Genomic DNA, 7368 nt, shown 5'->3' with positions numbered 1-7368 from the left:
TTCTTTAAATTGAACATTCTCTAAAGATAAGGACATAGCCGTTGGCCTGAGACCCACCTTTACCCACCTAAACAGGGACCAGGAGCTGACTCAACCTAAAATCATAATAGGACTGTTATCATCCCCACAGGAGGAGAGTTGATGTGTATATAAATGGAGATGTCTTGGAGAAGAGATTATAATAAAAATATTTTATTCCCTATCCTTCTTCCCTCTCCTCCCTAAACTAGCACTCCCTCATTTCTGTTTAGTGATGTAACCATTCTCCTGTTTATTTCCATCTCTTTCCCTCTGGTTCTAATCATTAAATGGTCTAACCTTGTATGTAATTTGTGTTAAATTAAGTCTTTGACCCTTATCCCTCTACTTCATTTATTCATTTTATAAATATTTATTGACCTGGAAATATGTAGGAACCAAGAGCACTCCAGAAGACTCAGAAGTAGGAAGAAAAACCACAGCAACCATGTTATGCTAGAACAGCCTGTTCAGGACACTGTTCCCCCTGCCCCCAACCACCAGATCACCTCTATCTATTCCTTATGTCTTTGGATTCAAAGCACCTGGAGAGAAAGCCCAGTTGGCTGGACTTCTGTCACATGCCTGCCTCCTAGCTGAAACTAGAGACGCTAAGGGGAGGACTTGACCCCCTCAGCTTCCTTCTGAATAGTAGTAGGAGGTAGGCCCCTGCAGTTACCCTTCCATCAAGACGCAGTGGGAGAGAGTTAATTGACCAAACGGAAATTATGGTGCACACGAAAGGTGACAAACGCCCACTAGAGTGCGAGAGCAAAGTGTTGAGAGTAAGTAAGTGCTGGGCAAAGAGGGAGGGCATCCTAAGCACAGAACACAGCGTGAGTGCTCAGAGAAGCATAAGTGGTTTGGTATTGCCATGTTGTGAGCGGGGATGTGAGTGAAGAGGTGGGTGAGGGGCCTGTGTGCTGTGCTGTGGAGCTTGGACTTCAATCAGCAGGTGCTGAAAGTCAGGGAAAGCTTTCAGCAGAAGGTCTCTAAGAGACCATGGTGGAGGTGGGGCGTGGTATGAGAGACTCCACCCATGGAAAGAATTTTAAAGGTCGTCTTACCCAACTCTCATCATTTTCTACAGTATGACTGCCAAATGGGGATATATATTTGAACCTGTCCAGTGACAACTTGCCAAGACACGTTGTTCTCTTTCGAAGAAAGGCCAGTGGAGAGTTCTTTCTTGTGTTCAGCTGAAGTTGCCTCCTGCCCTTGGGAACTCAGTGTTATATAAAAATCCATTTCCTTTTTACCCAGTCTTTTCTCTTCAGTCTAAATATGCGTAATTTATCTACTGTTCCTTATATGACTGATTCTAGGTTCCCAGTCACTCTCTGGGCAGTTTTCAAAGAGCAGGAGCCAGAGTTAATATAATACCCTAGAAATGGTGGTGGCAGCCCTGAGTAGAAAAAGGTGGAATTTCTACCTGACATGGAGGTAGCACAACACACACGCATGGCGGGGTGGGGGCTCTGCCTGCAGCACACTTCTTGACACCTCTTCATTTTGCAAACAACTCCTCCTCTTACCCTCAATTCAAGCACCATCCCTTCCAAAAAGCCTTTCCTGCCCGTCCCACCCACCATGCCGCCGGGCAGGGGCCCAGCTCTGTCCGCCATAGCTGCCTTCGCTGACCTCTCTTACAGCACTTCCCACACCATGAGGAAATGATCTATGTGTTGGACTCTCCCAGCCCATTGTGAGCTCCCGAGGGCTGGAATTGGCTGACTCAGTGCACCATCCCCGGTGCCCAGAACTGAGCCAAGCAGAGAATGAGCCCTCAGAAAAAAATAAAGGTTCGGCTGAAATGAACTGAATTGGAATTTGAGCTGAGTTTTTAAAGGCAAGTAGGCTGTGAATAAATAAAGGGGAGGGGGCACACATGGTATATGAGTACACTCAACTCAAAGCAGAAGAAATAGATGAGTGAAGACTGGGAAGCAGGAGTACTTGAGGCTTGCCAGAGGGCTTCCGGCCGGACTTTGGCTGCAGCCAAATCGTAAGCTGGAGAGAAAAAAAACAACCTGAGGCTAAATAGGGAAAGCTGGAGTCGGGGAGGGGTAGAAGAAATGTATTCCCTTGTGGGCAGGAAGCAAGGGCAGAAAAAATAAAACTGCAACTTGATCAGAGCTTTTTCCAGTTGGTCACCATTCCCACATATGCATGCTTCCCCCTGGTGGACAGGGATCCGTGTCCCCTGAAATGAACTCAGAACCTCTGCTCTGGAAGGAACCCAGGTTCAATGAAGCATTTCTCTTTACAGTTCGGGAAGCCTGAGAGTTGGGTTGGGGATCCACTAGCGTCCACAAAGTGGACTTCTGCAGAACCCAAGTCATCTTATTCCCAATCTGCTGCTTTCTCCCCCACGACCTGAGGATGGCTGGTTGAAATTCATTCGATGAATCTTAGTCTTCAACCAGAAGGGGCCCTCCCTACTTCTATTCAGGAGAAAACAAAGGACAGAGAGAAGTGATCCCCTGAGTCACAGAGCAGATCAGTGGCAAACCTGGGACTAATACTCAGGTCTCCTGACTGGTAGTCCCTTCTTTCTTCTGTATAAATATTTACTAACCCTCTAGGAGTAGGACAGTGAATAACAAGTTGATAAAATGAAACCCACACCTTTAAGAAGACAAAAACAACTACAGTGCAATATTAAGTGCTGTCATGGGGGTAAGTATAGAACAGTGCAGGAGTAGAGAGGGGCAACTGTGCGGGATCCAGGAAGGGCTCGAAAGAATTGATGGGACTAGAGTGGAGCCTTGAAGGAAGAGCAGGCATGTTTCAGGCAGAGAAAAGAGGAAAGTCCCTGCAGACACAGGAGACAGCAAGAAGAACGCAAGAAGAAGCATCCTGGGGAGGCTGGGTAATAGGTTTCTGGTCTCAGCCAATGGCACTTCAGATTTTACACACTCTCTCTGGGTGAAATGCCCAAAGTACCAACTATCGCTCTAAAGCTGATGACCTCCAGGTCTATGTTTTTAGCCCAGACCTTCCTTCTAAGCTTCAGTGCCACGCATCCAACGGTTTTCAAGTCACTTCTGCCCGGATGTCGTCCCAGAACACTTCAAACTTAAGTCGTCCAGGCCTAAGCTTTTTCTTTCTCACCCTTGACTACCCCCACCAATGCCACCAAGCTTGCTCCTTCTCCTGTGTGGACTGTCTTCGTGAGTCATCGTTCTTTATTTCTTCTCCCTCCCTGTCCTTCCCCCACACTGAGTTAAGCACCTGGTGCTGCCAATTTTGCTTCCTAATGCATGAAAATCCCTTCTTAATGCCACAAGATGGAGGCGAGGATATTTTTTTCTATTAAAACTGCATAAAATATGGAGTCATATGATTACAGTACTCTCCCCTTATATGCAGTTTGCCTTTCTGTGATTTCAGCTACCCATGGTCAACCACAGACTGAAAACAATGCACCACAGTGCCTGTGTCCTTCACTCACCTCATCTCATCACATAGACGTTGTATCATCTCACAGCATCACAAGAAGGATGAGTATGGTACAGTAAGATATTTTGAGAGAGAGAGAAACCACATTCACCCAACTTTTATTACAGTATATTATTATAATTCTCCTATTTTATTGTTAGTTATTGTTAATCTCTTACTCTGCCTAATGTATAAACTAAACATCATAGGTATGTATGTATGGGAAAAAACAGTATATACTGGGCTCGGTAGCACCCGAGCTTTCAGGCATCTACTGCGGATCTTGGGACGTATCTCCCGTGGATAAGGGGGCCTACTGTACTAGGGCAATGGAGCTAGCCTGGAGTTCTGGGAGTTCGGTTGTGCCATCTAGATCTGTCCAGCCCTGACTGTAGCTTAGCACCACCCGGAAACAATTCCTGGTTCTAAGACTGGCTGAGACTTTGGGATGGCAGCAAGGATTCTGGAACTTGCCTGCTTAGTTGACAGTCATTTAGTCAGTTGATCTGGGGAGACTGGCTCAGTAGAAAACTGGGAACACTGGGAGCCCATCCTCTACTTTCCAGTTTTCAGAGTTGGGGTTGTCTTGTGATTTACCTACTGAGCTTTGCCCTCCCCTCCAGTAATTTTAGTCCAGCCAGTATTTGAGATCCAGCTGTAGTTGTCAACTAATTCAGTTATTGTGGAGTTTCATTGTACAGTATACATAAAACTTATCCCCTCTTTTTTTCTTTACCCTGTAGTAGTTAAGAACACAGATTCTGGGGGCCGGCTCGGTGGCACAGCAGTTAAGTGCGCACGTTCCGCTTCTCGGCAGCCCGGGGTTCGCCGGTTCGGATCCCGGGTGCGGACACGGCACTGCTTGACAAGCCATGCTGTGGTAGGCGTCCCACATATAAAGTAGAGGAAGATGGGCACGGATGTTAGCTCAGGGCCAATCTTCCTCAGCAAAAAGAGGAGGTTTGGCAGCAGATATTAGCCCAGGGCTGATCTTCCTCAAAAAAAAAAAAAAAGAAAGAAGAAAAAAGGACACAGATTCTGATGTTGGGGTGCCTAGTTTCAAATCCCCTTTCTACTAATTTCTAGCTGGGAGACTTTGAACAATATGGTAGCCAGCCTCCATGAGGGCCCCCACAATCCCTGCCTGGCAGAAGTGATGGCATGCCACTTCCAAGATTCAGTTATAAAAGACACTGTGACTTCCATCTTGGTCACTCTTTCTCAGGTCGTTTGCTCTGGGTGAAGCCAGCTATTATGTCATGAGCAGCCCACTGGAGAGGCTCGTGTGGTGAGGAACTGAGGCCTCTTGCCAACAGCCACATATGTAAACTTGGAAGCTCCAGCTCTTTCTATGGATTAGGAATATGGGTGTTGTTTACTTGGTGGTGCTGGTTCAACATCTCCATGGGATTGCAATCAAGATGTCAGCTGCAGCTGCAGTCATCTGAAGGTTTGATTGGGGCTGGAGGATCAGCTTCCCAGAGAGTTCACTCACTTGGCTGTTGGCAAGAGGCCTCAGTTCCTCACCACATGAACCTCTCCATAGGGTTGCTTGAGTGTCCTCATGACAAAGCAGCTGGCTTCCTCCAGAGTGTGTGTTTCAAAGAGAGAGCAAGGCACAAGCCACAGTGTCTTCTATGACTTAGCCCTGGAAGTCACACACTGTCATTTCTGCAAAATTCTATGGTCACACAGATCAATCCTGATACAGTGCAGGAGGGACTACACAGGAGATAGGCATCATGGGGGCCATCTTGGAGACTGGCTACCACAGAAGGAAAGATGAAAGGATCAATTTTGAACACGTTATATTTGAGACACTTGAGAGACATCCAAGTGTAGATGACAAGTAGGCAATCGGAAATATGAGTCTGGAGCTCAGAAGAGAGGTCCAAGCTAGCAATCTAAAGTTGAAAATTCAACATATTTAAAGCCATGGAAGTGAGTGTGATCACCTAATGAGAGTATGCAGAGAAGTGAGAGGCTTAGCTTTTTGGAATTTCAAAATTTACTCGTTTATTTTAAATTTACAGTTACAATTTAATCTAATCTTTTCTGACAAAAACTTTAAAATAAATAAAATTAGAAAGATAAAACAAACACCCACGTATCCACCACCTGGAACAACAAATGTCAATACTCTTTCTCATTTGTCTCATGTATTTTCCTTTCCTTTTAAACCACTAGCTAATCCAATTCCCTGCCTTGACTCCTATGTTGGTTAGATTACTTTTAATCGGTTAGCTTTTGCTGACGATCTACCCCAAGGACTTCATGGTTTAAAACAACAAGTATTTATATAGCTCACAGTTCTGCAAGTCAAGAAGTTGTGCTGAGCTCAGCTGAGTTGTTCTTCTGGTTTTGGCTAGGTTCAACTGCCAAGTTGTCTGGGAGCTGGATAGCCTCTGCTGGGATGGCTCATCTCTGGTCCATGTGGTCCCTTGTCTTCTAGCAGGAACTCATACCATGCCTCTGCTGCATTCCATTGGCCAAAAATGTCACAAGGCCAGTTCAGATTTAAGAGGAGGAGAAATAGTCTCCATCTTTTGATGAGGGGAGCTGCAAAGTTGCAACTCAAAGAGTATGGATTCAGGGAGGATTAAAGGATTGTGGCCATTTTTGTAATCTACCACAGTTCACTTTCTGACATAATTAGTCACATTCCTCCCACAAAATAGGCTCACCTCCATTCCTGGACCCCCAAAAGTCTCTTGCAATTATGTCATCAGGCTCAGAGTCTAGGATCTTATCATGTACATCAGGTTTGTATGTGACTTGATTAATATTGTTCTTCCTGATCTTGACACCTGTGAATTAAGAAGACAAGTTATTTGCCTCCCACATATCTAGTATACATGAGACAGAGGCAGGATAAACTCAATAGACGTTTCCATTCAAAAAGGAGAAGCATAAGAGGCACACAGTCATCCTAAACAGAGCAATTCTGGACTCCAGCTAAGCAAAGGTGGTCAGGATCCCTATCCTGGCTGAGGGAATATTCCTCGCTCAGGCCCAGGTTCTACTTCCTGGGAGTGGCTCCCTAGTTCATTGATCTCTGTGCTGTTGGGCTCCAGCCTCTGGACCATCCTTCCTTGTCCATCACCCTCCTTGGCCACTTCTGAAGAAAGGGCCTATCTTGGCAGCTGAGTAGCAATTTGAATTATTTCAGTCCCTTTTAGTCTGGGCTGTTGGTACTTTCACTTGTATAACTCATTTAAAAATTTTGTGGATTTTCTATGTATGTGATTATAGTCTACTCCATACTCCAAACGATGCACTCACAATTGGTTTCGGCCATCTCTCTCAATTTTATTACTGCTATTTGGAATTAAGCTTCTGTGGATATTGTTCTTAAGATTCCAAGAAGTCTTTTGGTCTGGATATCTACTAGACATCACTTTAAATTATTTCAGAGGTCTTCATAAAGTGTGTTAGAGCTACAGCTTTGATGTCCTCACATCACCGGGCTGTATTTTCCTGTAAGAACCTTTTGCTGGCTAGGAAACCTCATTATGAAAAAAGTTTTATTTTTTAACCTGGTAAGTCCTACCCCTCTCTGTTCTCTCTAAATTACTTTTCCCAAACAGGCCAGTTCTTTCTCTAACTCATACCTCTCTTCCTGTTTTAAGGTTATCACACACAGTTAGGAGCACCCAACTGACACTTCCAACATTCTGCCGAGAGATTTTCATAGCCAAAACAAAAGTTTTGAGTATTTTCCCCCATCTTCTAAGTTACCATAGGCAACAGTTTTGTCAATTGCTTTGCCACTATAAAACACAGATTACCATTTTTCCAGCCTCCAGTAACAATTTCCTCATCATTTTTCCAGACTTCACTGTTTGCTTGCCATTTTTCCAGTCTCCACCCATCCCTGAACCCAAAGCCAGTGCCATAAATTTTGGCGTT

The sequence above is a fragment of the Equus quagga genome, chromosome 14 (assembly GCF_021613505.1).
Source record: "Equus quagga isolate Etosha38 chromosome 14, UCLA_HA_Equagga_1.0, whole genome shotgun sequence".
Lineage (NCBI taxonomy): Eukaryota > Metazoa > Chordata > Mammalia > Perissodactyla > Equidae > Equus > Equus quagga.
Note: the sequence above shows the minus strand (reverse complement) of the source record.